The sequence below is a fragment of the Pipistrellus hanaki genome, assembly GCF_964339955.1.
Source record: "Pipistrellus hanaki genome assembly, chromosome: 17".
In the NCBI taxonomy this organism is placed as follows: domain Eukaryota; kingdom Metazoa; phylum Chordata; class Mammalia; order Chiroptera; family Vespertilionidae; genus Pipistrellus; species Pipistrellus hanaki.
In genome coordinates this window covers 28,480,782-28,494,363 of record NC_140519.1, presented here as the reverse complement: position 1 = coordinate 28,494,363, position 13,582 = coordinate 28,480,782, and the positions used below count along the sequence as shown (strand labels likewise).

Here is a 13,582-nt window from a genome sequence, read left to right as displayed (position 1 = left end):
CTGAAATTTCAACTATAAAAGAATCTCAATGTAGAGATTGAAAATGATTTGAAGAAATATTTGACTCACACTATATTCTATGATAATTCCAAACACATGAACTAAGAGCTTTAGGCCATGAAATTTAAATGCCTTTGAGAAAAAAAAAAAAGAAGAAAAAAAGACTAATGTAACTTATGCTCTTTAGAAAATGATCTTTAGATAATAATCATGAATTGTTTGAAGCCAGGGACCAATTTTGTTCATCTTTGTCTCTCATTCACACCTAGTCTAATTACATGTGACAGATGCTCAAAAAAGGCTTATTAAAAGAACTAGAGGCCTGGTGCATGAATTCATGCACCAGTGGGGTCCCTTGGCCTGGCCTGCAGGATTGGGCCAAAACCAGCCCTCCAACATCCCCCAAAGAGTCTCAAATTGCGAGAGGGCAAAGGCCAGACCAAGGGACCCCACCAGTGCATGATCGGGGTTGGGGAGGGATGTGGGAGGTTGGATAGCCGGGAAGGGACTGAAGGAGGGCTCCAGGGCATGTCTGTCCCATCTTGCTCAGACCAGATCAGCTGGACCCCAGCAACAAGCTAATCTACTGGTCAGAGTGTCTGCCCCTGATGGTCAGTGCATGTCATAGTGAGTGGTTCAGCAACCTTAGCATATCATTAGCATATTATGATTTGATTGGTTGAATTGCTGACTGGTTGAATAGCTAACTTAGCATATTAGGCTTTTATAATATAGGATGATTGTCAACCTTGCAAAAAAGTCAAAATTCAAAGCTGGCAGCCTGGCTCTATAGATGAACATATGCATAGGAATACTGATAAATATATGGGGGGAAATCTTCCATTGCCTATTCAATTAGTTGTAAATAAAATAACTTCATTCCTTGCAAAGATATTTTTTATTTTTAAGTCAAATGAATCCATAAGACAGTCTCTGCCTTGAAAAGTATTATAGTTTCTTTAAAGAAAGCAATATGTGTTACACCTAAGGCTATTTATTTCTGCAATATTTGGCAGTAGAACCATTTAAAATATCAAATAAAACTGAAATTTATAAAATTTCTTATTATTTTCATGTTTATTATCTACTTTCATTTAAAATAGTTGCAGTTTGTAGATTCTAAAATACACAATTTTACTTCCTTTTAGTTATTTCCTTTTTAAAAGAGCAAAATCTTCATAAAAGAGACAAAATATGATTTTCCAATGGCTATAAAGTTAATTAGTGGTAATATATATATATATATATATATATATATATATATATATATGTATATATATTAGGATTTTACATTCCAAATAAAACTTCTATTCTGCATGCTAAATTTACTTAGTTATTATGCTTGCTATATTCACTTAGTCATTCACTAGGTGCACTGATCCTTCCAGAGTATTATTTAGTGATAAGAAATTTATGCCTAAATTTTTCCATTAACTTTGTACATTCTGATTTTGTGAATAACTTGGTTCAAAACCTTTGTACTCTTTTTACAAGCAATTAAATGTCTGAATACCAGGATAAGTCCACTGCTCAAAGGTTTTGTTTTTAAAATAGCTTAGGCAAGAAGTACAACAGTATACTTGTTTAGGATATATAGTTTGAAAATCTTTTATCAAAACGAATTAAGTAACACATTTTACATTGCCTGGAAACTAATAAATGAACAGATGACAGTTTTACCTTCCCAAAGTACCACACATTTCCCAAATATAACATTAATCTAGCCTGTAATCTCTTGTTCAATATTTATAGTCACTGCTAATCTCTAAACTCCACAAAAGCAAGGATGTATTAATACTATTTTTTGCCTGATTTACAATACTACAAAGAAGTGTCTGACACATAATAGTCAACCCAATAAATATTGTTGAATGGAACAAAATTGAATAAGTGAAGCAGAATGAAAATCCTTCCAATCATTTTGAAAAATATAATAAGGAATTTCTACATGTGAAGGAAATTAAAACTACACCAAAGAAAATTAACTAAAACCCTTGATAATATTTTATGTATGTGTTATGTATGTATACACACAGATATTGACAGACACATGTGTGTGCATGTCTATTTTGTCATAGAATTTGTAATGTATTCAATAATAATAATAATAGCAATAATAAATAATATAGATAAACATTTGAGTACTTACTACATGCCAGAAACTATGTGTTTTACTCATATTAATTTATTTTTCACAACTGCCTTACTAGATAAGTACATTTTATCCTTATTTCATGGAGAAGGAAACAGGAACTATTCTATAGGTACTATAAAATAAATGGAAAGCAATGTCACCCTTACAGATTCTTATATGACTACCAGAAAGAAAGAAGAGTGGGAGTAGGGGATAAAAAGAGGGTAGGAGTGTGGCAGGAAAGAGAAGTTAATTTAACTAACTAATTATGCCCTCGAAAGTGTGCATAGAGTAGAAATAATGATAGGAAATGAAGGAGAGGAACCCTAGAAATAACTAGCATTAAAGAGCTCTACTATGCTTCCTGAGATCAAGGCTTGATTTCTTCAAGATGTTCTTTTCTATTTGCTCTTAATTATTACACAGCTCTTATACTAATAAACTGTATTTGGAGTCCAATAAACATTATGTGGATAAAATGATAAATAAACACAATAAAATAATAAAATATGTGGTACAGTATAAATATATAAATAAAATATAACTAAGTAAATATCCAATAAATAAAATAAATATGTTATAAATATAAAATACCATAAATAAATTAATTGACATAATAAAAACTATCAATCAGTAACATACAAGTTAAATAAATATAAACTGAATATAAAATATTACAGATACTCTTATCATAGACCTTACAGTGTTTATGAAGTGACTTTATAATAGAATATGAATTGTAAAATAATATTAAAAGTGTAAAGAAACAAAAAATTAATGATTTTACCACTTGAAGATAAATTTGTTCAGAAATCAACTTATGTACTTCAAGTAATTTATGGAAAACATAAAATATACTTACATGATTTAAAATTAAATTAGAATAATGCTGTATTTTCAGTGTATGGCATTTTTATTTGCCTATTAAGGAAAAATTAGTATAATTCACACTTTTTAGAAATCTAGTGCATTGAGTTGTAGCAAATACATATACCCCTATACCCAACACCATCATTAAGATCTGGAATACCTCCATTATCCCAGAAACTCTCCTTGCATTCCTTTTTAATCAATACTTCCAACGTGTGGAAAGTGCAGTTTTGATTTCTATGGCAATAGATTAGTTTTGTCTATTCCAAAACTTTATATAAAAGGAAGCACACAGAATGTGCTCTTTTCTGTCCTATCTCTTTTGATCAGCATAATGTTTGGAGATTCATCCATGTAGTTCCATGTTATCAGTAGCTTACACTGCTGAATAGGGTCAAAATTTGTTCATCCAATCATATACTGTCATCTAAAAGGAATGTTTTCAGTTTGGAGCAATTATGAAAAAGCCTTCATGTTCTTATGTATTTTATGGCTATATGCCTTTCAGGACTTTAAGATAAATTTATGTTGTTTGGTGCCACTGATTTTAATTTCTTACAATAGCAATAGGAGATCAATACATTATTCTAATAGCCAACTGGTAGACACAACCCACCAAACTGCAACAGAAATTCATGTTAATATAACTGTAATCCCCAAAGTTAATATACCGTAAGTCAGACACTTCTTCTAAATGCAGTTCTTTTTGTTTTGTTTTTGTCTTTATTTCAGGATAAAAATTACATGGCCTGGGACCCTCACTTTGACAATGCTTTTTAGTAAATTTCTTTTTAGTAAATTTATTGGGATGACACTGGTTAACAAAATTATGTAAGTTTCAGGTGCACAAATCCACAACACATCATCTGTACACTGTATTGTGTGTTCACCACCCCAAGTCAAGTCTCTGTCCATCACCATTTATGCCTCCAAACCCTCCTCTGCCTCTTTCCAATCCTCTGCCCCTGACAATCACCACAGTTCTTAAATAAAATGGGCAAAAAAGATGTATATTTGTTAGGAAGCAGGCATGAAAAACTAGCAAGTATACTTTAGTTTTTAAAATAAGCAACTATTATTGATATAAATGTTTCCAATCATCTGGAATATCTGCCACTATGAAACTCGTTCAATGTTATAAAAAGGAGGCTATAACTAACATGGTGATAAAACTGTTCTGTGATTCCACTGCTCTTCAGGCAAGTCTGTGCAGCAGCAGAACCTCTCCTTCCACTGGCAATAAACACCATGCCCGTTCCCTGGACGGCCCACACCTAATTCTCTTGTGCAACAGCTTGTGCTGCTCCCACTCAAACGACAGGAAGGGCCACCCACGAATATTTCTGCATCGCTCCTTTTCCCATTTACACTTTGTCAGTGGAATTAACATCTTCTTTACTGAATCAATCGCATAGCTGAACAAGAATATGTCAGCTGAAGGAGTTTTCTGATCTTGAGTCTCAAATGTCAGCAAACAGTAAGGTACATGCCGCTGATCCAACACTGCTTTATATATATATATTATGTATTTTTACTTCCTTGTGTCAAGAAGCAGGTAATGCTCTACCAAGAATGTAAACTAACTGGTTTGATTAGTTTGGTGTATTTATAAAAGATTTCATGAAAGGGAAGAGTTTCGGTTTTATGAAAACCTACATGTCTAATGCTTCAGTTAGATACTGAAAAATACATGAAAGCGCAGCAATCTCATTGACTAGGGAATCAAAAGGGTGGTGGAGGGATGAAAATTGGCTTTGTTATAACAACACAGCAACCTCTGCCTCTGCGTAAGGAAATGCTTTTATTACCAAGTTATTGCATCCTGGTTCATAAAACAGTACGTCAGTCCTGGAGCTAAAAATTTCTCATATATTTTTATCCCCAAGATAAATTTTACAAAACAGAGGTTATAGTAATTTTCCATTTCCATGTATATCTAAGAGTCAGGGTCCTAGAAAAAGGAAAGGCATTTCTTACATGCTGGTATCAGTCAGTTCTCTCTCTCTTTTTTTTTTTTTCCTTGACAAATCACTGTCCCATTAAACCTCTATGTATGAAGTGCCTAATGTGGGCATTATTCTGAGGTGCCAACCATAAAAATAGCATGGGACCCATGCCTAGCTTGAAATATGCCTTAAAGGGACAAGTAAAATCAAGTAGATATCTTGAGGGGTCAATATATGAATAAGTGCTGATGGTGTAATTTACTGCGTGGTAATTATAGTTAACAAGACTATATTATATATTGGAAAGTGGTCAAGAGAGTAGATTTTAAAAGTTCTAAACACGTGAAAAATTGTAATTATGTGAGGTCATGGACGTATTAACTAGCATTATTGTGGTAATCATTTTGCAAAATATACATATTTCAAATCATCACGTTGTACACCTTAAACTTAAACAATGTGATATGTCAATAATCCTATATAATAAAAGGGTAATATTCAATTCAACCAAATGGCAGAACGACTGGTTGCTATGTCACACACTGATTACCAGGGGCAAGACCCTTAACGCAGGAGCTGCTCCCAGCCTGCAGGCCCCAATTGCCTAATGGCTAACAGAGAACTGGGGGTGAAGGGTGGCAGACTCAGGCAATGCCAGGCTAAGTCACCCCACCAGTCACCCCACATACAGAGGACAACTGGCAGCAGGGGGCCGGGCTGGCAAGCAGGCTGGAACAGCCAATCTCTTGGCCCCTCCTCTGATCGCTGCCACTGGCGAATGGGGAACCTGGTGTAGGGGCAGGGCCAGCTGTGGGCAGCTAAGGGAAAAGGCCCTGATCACAGGCCAGGCCTAGGGACCCTATCTATGCACGAATTTCATCTGTAGCACAATAAAGCTAGAAAGAAAGAATCAACAAAATCAGTTATGAATAATTTGGGGGAGGTTACCTACAAATTTTAAAAATACACATATGTAAAGACCACACTTCCCCCCACCCCCATCAAGTGTCATAATTAGCCAGGCTTCTTAAATGGTGAATAAATCTTTCAGATTTGCCCATAAGTCCTAGTTCTAAGATTAAAATTTCAAGGCCCCTCAGTCCCAACCAAGCTGGTACAGATGATCACCCCACTTATATGTGACCAGATTCAAGTAGTATGTGTAATCTGAAAATACTCATTGGTTTTTTCATGTATGCCTAGCATTTTGTAGGGAATCATGTATGAGGTCATTATGGTTCAAACCAAGAGTTTGGCCATTTGACAAAGTAACATATACAGTGAAGTGGCATGTTTCAGTTTATTTATTTCTTTATTTGTAAAAGTAAGAAGAAAATTCAATGCCTTATATTAGTCATATAATAAAAAAAATGCAAACCTTCAAATCATCTGGTTCTCCATTAAAATCCCTCCATTTCACTTTTAGTACCACCTTTTTGTCTACTCAGGCCACAAACGTCAGCTGAACACACGCAATTTATAATTGCTGAGGGAACAGTAACTTTGAATTATTTCATTTTGGGGCCTTTGTTTTTTAGGCGACAGTGCGAATGAAGGAATCTGCTTCCTTACTGATTTATATGAAATGTTTCAGAACATAAGGGAAAGGTATTATATCACTTGCTTTTTCAAAAATGCTGCTGTTAAAGTAATTTGGAAACTAACACAAACACATTGACTCAACCCAAGTATGGTATATGTTAACTAACATAATAGCTCATGTGCTATCATTTGCTTTTCAAATTTGCACAACTTTATTGACAGGATGAAATGAGGTCTCCATTTCAATGTGACCACTCGGGATTTCATATTCATTTTTTTCTGTATGTATGGTTTTTTTAAACTTTGAAAATTTTATCAATTTTTCATATCCCACAGAAGTGCACTGAAGGCAAGCATTAAAGGAGAATAAATAAGAGGGTTGGGTGTGTGTGTGTTTTCTGATGGGAAAGAAATTAAGTCTTCTGCCTTTCCAGTGTAATCTTTTTTTTTTAAGTTTTATTTCTGTTCATTTTGATTTCACACTGTGACACACTAATATACTAAACTCCCTTGATCTCTTGCCTTTCATTGCTCTACTGTGACAAATAGCTAACCAACAGCTAATAATCCAACTACCCTTCTGTTTTATACCTGAGCTGATAAGTACTTCAGGGGGAAGGTCACATTATTGGGCAAATGGCTATCACTGTGTGTGTGTGTTCAGCTTTCTCAACTTAGCCTTCAGTATGGTTACAAGGCCTACCCTATCATTATAGTCATTGTACACAATTCCTTCTTACAATAATTCTTTCTCTACATTTCTCAAGCATTTTATGTCTTTTTATCTCCACTCCCTCAGCAGAGAACCTCAAGTAATTCCCCAAATTTTCAGAAAAATAGAAGCTATTAGATGAAATTTGCCTCAACTTATGGTCTTGAAACCTACATAGATAGTCAAATCTTCTCCCAAATTTTACTGTTTTCATCACTCTGTTGATGTTCTTCAGAAGTTAGCATGATTAGTTATCTTTCTTTTCTATCACCAGTCCAATGTGTATATGCATACATGTATGTATATAGGTATAAATGTGTGCATATATTTATACTAGTACATGTATTTTTGTATTTAAAATGCTAACTACCAATCCAGTTACTATCCTAACTTCTTTTCAACAACAAAATTTCAGTGTTGTCTATATGCATATCTCATTCACCTCTTAACTTTCTTCTTCTAACATTCCACTAAAATTGACCCGCCAGGTCCCTAATAATTTAAACAATATACTTTTAAACGTAAACTTCACTAAAGTATACTTTTCAGTGTGCATTTCATCCTATCTCTTAGCCTCATCCAATAAGGATTTTTCTTTTTTTGAAACAAAGATTTCATTTGGCTTTCCTGATGCCTCTACTTTTGATTTTTTCCCTTCTATTTCTCTGGCCATTCTAGTCTCCATTATCCACACCCCTCCTAGTAGCAATGAGATACTGTATTGGAATTCCTTGGGACTTTGCCCAGTTATATCTTCCTAGGCAATCACTAACATTTTCAAAACTTCCATTACTATGTATAACTCCCATTCAAATCTGTGTCTGAGTCCATGAATTATTGATCCATCTGTTTACACAGCCTTTCCATTTGGATTTCTCATGAACACCTAGAACTCTGCTTTCCCAAAGATTCCTGCTCTCCTCGTTACTCATGGACATCCTTGAGAACACATATTCCTCCTTGATCCCATCTTCACTTTGCACAGATAGTCGACTAGTCCCTGGTGGCATCAATCCAATACATGACTCTGCTGTCTTCTGGGTGCAATAATATAATCTATAATAATAAAAGTGTAATATGCAAATCGACCAAATGACTGAACAGCAAAATGACAGTCTGGACGACCATCTGGACGACCATGCTCTGATACCCACTGGTATCAGGACAGCCAAGGTTGGTGTGATGTGATTGGTTGGGAGCCTGGACATCACCCCATGATTGCCCTGCAGAGGGAGGTCCAGACCACTGGCCAGTGGGCAATAGATTCATTTGAGGGGCTCCACGATCTCCCCAAAGAGGGAGGCCCAGGCCACTGACCAGCGGGCTGTGGCAGATGAGCGGGGCCTCCTCTGAATGGAGCAATCCATCTCAGAGCCTTGGCCAGGTGTGCAGTGCCTAACTCTTTGGGGCGATTGATCGCAGAGCTCCCCAACTGTGAGAGGGCAGAGAAACACACACACCCTCAGTGCACAAATTTTGTGCCCAGGCCTCTAGAGACAGTATAATATCCTTCTAATTGGTCTCCTACATCTAATATTGTCACTCTCATGCCACCACTGACCCACTCTCCTCATAGTTGCCAGCAAGATCTCTTTAAAACCATAATCATGATTAATGAAACTCCTGTCATGGCCCTTTGATAACTTCTTAATAAGATTAAGTCCAAAATCCTTAATAATCCTTTTAAGACCTTTTAAGAATCAGCCCAGAATTGTTTCTTGCTCTTTTCAAATAGTTGTCTCTTCAGCCCTACGAAGCTTTTTGAGACCTTTGAACACACAATGCCTATTTCCCTGAGTCAACATATAGGCATTTGCTCCTATTTTCTATGCCAACATCCTCTACGTGTTACAAATTAATGATCTCCAGCTCAGGGAAGTTTCCCTTGTTATCCCCACCCTCTCAGATTAGGATTTAAGTATCTCTATCATATCCTGGTGCATGGTCAGGGTTCAGAAATATTTGTTCAATGACTTTTTAATTCATTCTCACTTCCTCAAGACCTGACAGCTACTAAAACTTGATGTGAATCACCAGCAAGTGAAGACTGTTCACCCTAGCAGGTGCCCATAGTCAGTCATATGCACAAGAGCTACTGTAGTTGGAAATGGAGAACTCCCTACCACCCAGCTGTCAGAAAAGGCCCATGTTAATTTGTGACATGGCCAATTGCTGTCAAAATTCTCAGTTCCTCCTTCTGCTGAGATGTGGTAGCTAGGCAACTTCAATAACATTTGGAATCCAACCCACAAATATCTCACTCACTCCAAGATGGGATAAAATGTCAAGGTAATTGGTTTCCCTTGAAAGATACACTCCTAAGGCTATGAATATGGGCCAAATGTCTGCAAAGGAATGTTTATAATTGTCTATATTTTAAGCATGCATGGGTACATTGTATTGACTTAATTATGTGGCATATTGTGACTCATACAATACATGAAAAACATGGATTTTCCTACTATAAAATGAAGTTCATCCTATATAATAAAGAGGTAATATGCAAATTGACCATCACTCCAACACACAGATGCCCACCACAAGATGGCTGGCAGGGGAAGGCAGTTGTGGGCAATCAGGCTAGCAGGGAAGGGCAGTTGGGAGGGACCAGGCCTGCAAGGGAGGGTAGTTGTGGGGAACCAGGCCTGCAAGGAATGGCAGTTGGGGGCCATCAGGCCTGCAGGGGAGGGCAGTTGGGGGAGAAACCAGCCCTGCAGGGAAGGGCAGTTAGGGGGGACCATGCCTGCAGGGAAGGGAAGTTGGGAGGGACCAGGCCTGCAAGGGAGGGTTGTTAGGGGTGACGAGGCTAGCAGGGGAGGGCAGCCAAAGGCAATTGGGCTGGCAGGAGAGGGCAATTAGGGGTGACCAGGATGGCAAGAAAGGGCGGTGGTATCAGGCCTAAATGGACAGTTGGACATCCCTCAAGGAGTCCCAGATTGGAGAGGGTGCAGGCTGGACTGAGGGACACACACCCCCATGCACAAATTTCATGCACCAGGCTTCTAGTATGTAAATAATGATCTTGTTAATATAGCATTTATTTGAAAAACTGACTTTATATGGCAACACTATAAATTTAGCAAAACAAGCAGTTATTTCAAGAGAACTTTTCCAAGCATAAAATCCTTGTTGTAAGATTTGTCCTGTAAATAACAAATTTAAATGAAATAAATCAAATGTCTTGTGCATACACACGTTGACTGAAGAAACGCGCCTCAGCAAATAACCTGACCACATAATGATTTTAAAACGGAAGCAACTATTGCAGCAGGCTTATTTCAGACAAACCTTTATCTTTTCACAAGTTAGCGGGAGATTAAACATATTCACTAAGAGGCTCTCTGAATGTCACCAACAGTAATATGATTAAGTTATCATAGATTTTAAAAGATGAATAATGGCTACTTAATGCTCTGGACCCTCTAAATTCTCCAGTGTGTAGTGACAAGTTCTTAACGTTTATTTTTTATAACTTGTGAATGTATATGTAAAACTGTAATGAAAAAGTGGTAAGCCTAGTGAAAACAGTCTTTTTATACATAGTTAAAAATTCCCAACCAGGGAATTGCAGTGATATGGTGGAGGTGGATGAACAGAGAAGAGTCATTTTTTTCCTAGCTATTTATTAAGCAACCTAGATAATCAACTATTTTTCTATTTCCCAATTGTTTTCTTGCCTGAAATTATAAGCTCATTCTAACTTTCCCAATACTTTTTATTAATACCAAAAAAGTGTTTTATTCCTAACAATATAATATGTTGTTCTTTCCTAAATCTATCCAGCTATTAGACCAAAGCAAGCTCATTGTCTCATATGATTATTATTAGTCTCTAATGAATTTTTAGCCTGCGATTTGCTCAATAAAGCAAACACATTGCTATAAACACAATGATTATATATTTCTCAGTCTCACATAAATATATATTCATGGTGCATGCATCAGCATCTAAAAATGTGATAAAATCTCTTAACATATAATAAAATATCCAAATATTTAAATACAGATTCAAGTTTTTAAAATTCTTCTCCAATGTATTCATGCAAATTTAACAAAAGTTCTACTCTGTAGAATAAACATATTTTGCTAAATCAGTTTAACATAGACAAATAGCACGAGTCAAATTATCAGATAGAAATTGGGGCATGTCTATCAGATATCAGATGGCAGAATCATATCCAAGAGAAGTTTGGTGCCAAGTAATTGAGAAATTGCTTAAATGCATTTCAGGCTTTGATTTCAGAGCAATTATCCAGAAGTTCAGTCCTGGGCCAATTACACAGTATCATACTTGGAAAATAGGAAACTGCCTTAAGAGGAAGTTGTTACTGTCATTTATAAGCTATCTCAGACAGCTCATTTAAGGACAGGTAAGGTATTTTGTTGTGAAGCATCTGTATTGTACTGGAAAGCAACATAGTCAGAAGAAATGGAAATGGATCTTGGCTCTCCTATGCACTATTCCCATCTATAATCTTGAGCAAGTCATTTAATATTCCAGCCTCAATTTTGTCATTTTTTAAAAAAATGGGGAGCAGAGGGGTGCTAGAGTACCCACTTCAAATGATTGCAATAAGGCATATAAGATTATAAGTGGGAAAAAGTTCTCTGTTCCAAAGGACTACTCATATAAGAGATGATGGTTATTATTCTCCATATGATAGTGCTTGCCATAATATTAGTGAATTTATAACCTTGAATGTTGAGTTTTGAAGATCCACTGGAAGACCTATAATTTCTTCCTCTTGATGATATGAATGAATCAACATATATAGCACCTCTGAGAACTGTTAAGTAGTAATCTGGAATGAGATGGGTTTATGTCCAAATTTTGAACTCTTACTTATCATTACAGAAGACAAAACCATCCAATATTAAATCCATTGGACAATTTATTTGTGCTTACAGGTTTGCTTTCTTTATATAAGAGATGTATCCTGAAATGTTAAACACAAAGTGACTCATATTTAACTATTTTGGGGAAAGAGTGTTACCTAGATTAAAGAAATACTATAGTAAATCTTTTGCAAAACAAATCCTTCAGGAAAAAAAAATAATAATAACCTTGCAAATTTGAATTTTTTTATGCCAAGTATTCTAAAAGTAGGAATATAACTTCTTTAGGATTTTTTTTTTTTTACTTTAGGGCCTCATTCATGAGCTAGAAGTGTCTACATCAGATCAAGAGATGATACAAATGAAGAATGAAAACATCATTTGAAAATTATCTTCTTGAAATCACTGTCTTGGGTGAGATGATATTCTGTCCATTTCCAAACACCCATTTAACAGCACCTTTCCCTTCTGCACGTGGTTTCACAGCCTCCCTTGAATCAGAGCACTGGGTTCTTTGTATCATAGCAGGATCTGTGTTACAGATGCTGATGTTCAGGCACTGATATAACTACCCACGCTGGCCTGTTTGCTCTTTTAGTTATGTCCAGTCACAGACTCTGGCTCTTGACTCCTTCTATTTGTCTGAATGTTTGTTATTTTTATTGTTTACTCTTTGATTGTGCTCCTAATAGCTAGAACAATTCATATGGATGGCCTCTTACCTCCTACCATTTTCTTTGTCCTATCTTCAATCCTTGACAATTTAGGTCCATGTTTAGAGCCAGGTAAGGCAATAGCCACTCCTCAACAGCCTGACTTCAGGCTCTCTTATTCACTCACATTCTAGAACTTCCTGTTAGCTCTGGAGTAAGGATTTATGGGGTCTTAACTTTTTGTAAAGGATTTTCTAAGTCAGGTTTACTTCTAGTTAAAAGTGACAGCAAGCCAACAGAAAACTAGTTGAGCCAAAAAGAAAAAAAGAAAAAAGGAATTTATTGGAAGACTTATAACTACACAAAAAAGCAAATATGGCCCAGGGGCCAATTGGGAATAGAAACTTCAATGTCTCCAGAAAACACTACATGTCTTCTATCCACATGTTGGCTTTATTTTCTTATGAAAGATTTTCCCACTAATAGAAAATATAGAATCTGGCAGCAACTCCATCTTCAATCTTTCATTGTCATCACCAGAAAATGATTGACTCCTGCTGTCTCTTTTTTCCAAGTTAAAAAACTATTTTGTCCAGTTTGAGTGAAGAGTTCATTCCCAGACCCATCAGCTAAGGTCAGGCAGCGAGTCCTGTCACTCTGGATTTATTTACTCATCTCAGATCCTTATGTGTGGCTGGGACTTATAAGAAGTGCCAGCTCCCATTCAGACTAGATGGTCAAAATTGGAGAAAGACCATTTCCCAGAAGGAGGGAGTGAGAGTGGAGCAACATTTTCCAGGAGGAGGGGAAAATGACAGACAGACAGGCAATGACTGTTCATTGGGGTGTATATCCAGTTGGCAGATTATCCTTTCCCTTTTTTTTTTTTT

The 13,582-nt window shown here is 36.3% G+C and overlaps 1 protein-coding gene across 1 annotated transcript in view; it reads left to right on the top strand.

The window, feature by feature from the left end:
* The window catches only part of MAL2 (mal, T cell differentiation protein 2), a 70,032-nt gene that overhangs the window by 8,185 nt on the left and 48,265 nt on the right, over positions 1-13,582 (top strand). The window contains exon 5 of the mRNA XM_084864985.1: positions 12,350-12,453. The gene's annotated coding sequence lies outside the window, so the exon portion shown is untranslated. The remainder of the gene's footprint in view (positions 1-12,349; positions 12,454-13,582) is intronic.